Source organism: Anopheles funestus (assembly GCF_943734845.2).
Source record: "Anopheles funestus chromosome X unlocalized genomic scaffold, idAnoFuneDA-416_04 X_unloc_82, whole genome shotgun sequence".
NCBI lineage: Eukaryota > Metazoa > Arthropoda > Insecta > Diptera > Culicidae > Anopheles > Anopheles funestus.
In genome coordinates, this window is record NW_026045212.1 from 10,001 (window position 1) to 11,081 (window position 1,081).

The 1,081-nt window shown below is 49.7% G+C and overlaps 1 non-coding gene across 1 annotated transcript; it reads right to left on the reverse strand.

Annotated features, from left to right (window-relative positions):
• Positions 1–217: 217 nt before the first annotated feature.
• Positions 218–375, reverse strand: LOC125774118 (5.8S ribosomal RNA). Its single transcript, XR_007420608.1, has one exon. It is a non-coding gene; the product is annotated as a 5.8S ribosomal RNA (ribosomal RNA).
• Positions 376–1,081: the final 706 nt, after the last annotated feature.

Here is a 1,081-nt window from a genome sequence, read left to right on the forward strand (position 1 = left end):
CTCTATTTGTGTGTGTGCGCGTTTACGTGCGTGCGATTTATGCGGTTCACCCCTTTACTTTCAGCGCCCTGCGGTCCCAACAAAGGTCCCGAGCACGCCATTATGCACAGTGTGGAAGCGTGTTTCCCCCACGACACTAGACGGGCTGCTCGCCATAGTGTTCTATTGTGGCACGCTCCACCCTGAAGTTTGGTTTGTTGTATATCAAGGAATTGATAGGCACTCAAGAATGTGTGCATCGGCCGGGTTTAATCGTCCGACGCGCAATATGCGTTCAACTTATCGGTGTTCATGTGTCCTGCAGTTCACATTGTGACGCGCATTTAGCTGCGGTCTTCATCGATCCATGAGCCGAGTGATCCCCTGCCTAGGGTTTTATAGTAAGGTTCCCAATGTAACACAATCCCGGTGGTACGTCCAAAGACTAACTTTCTGACTAAGTTGTCTTTATTACCCAATAGTCCCAGGCCTTGTGACTTGTGGCTCATGTCTACGCCCATGGCCACCATTCGCTAAGATAGTTTTGAAGTCACTTTGAAGGCCCAGGAACAACTCTCTTAGCACATCGGTTAACCTGGCGCCGCAGTCAACTCATGTGCTTGGATCGGATCGAGCTATTGAGTATTGGGCCTGCATACTCGCTCATCCGTATCCTTTGCGTACCGCCCCATGGCCCTTGTATGTCTGCACCACAGTTCCTGTTCGTTCCGTGCCTATGGCCGGATACGTATTGCACATCGGTTAACCTGACGCCGCAGTCAACTCATGTGCTTGGATCGGATCGAGCTATTGAGTATTGGGCCTGCATACTCGCTCATCCGTATCCTTTGCGTACCGCCCCATGGCCCTTGTATGTCTGCACCACAGTTCCTGTTCGTTCCGTGCCTATGGCCGGATACGTATTGCACATCGGTATACCTGTCGCTACTCAGGCAACTCGTGTGCGTGGATTGGATCGAGTACATGGTGTGTGCCCCATGTTATAATTGATAGTCCATATCCACTTTATAGGTTAAAGTCATAAGTTGTGATTGCACAACCATACTTCATAAGAGTTTAATAACTCTTCAACTAACTTTCG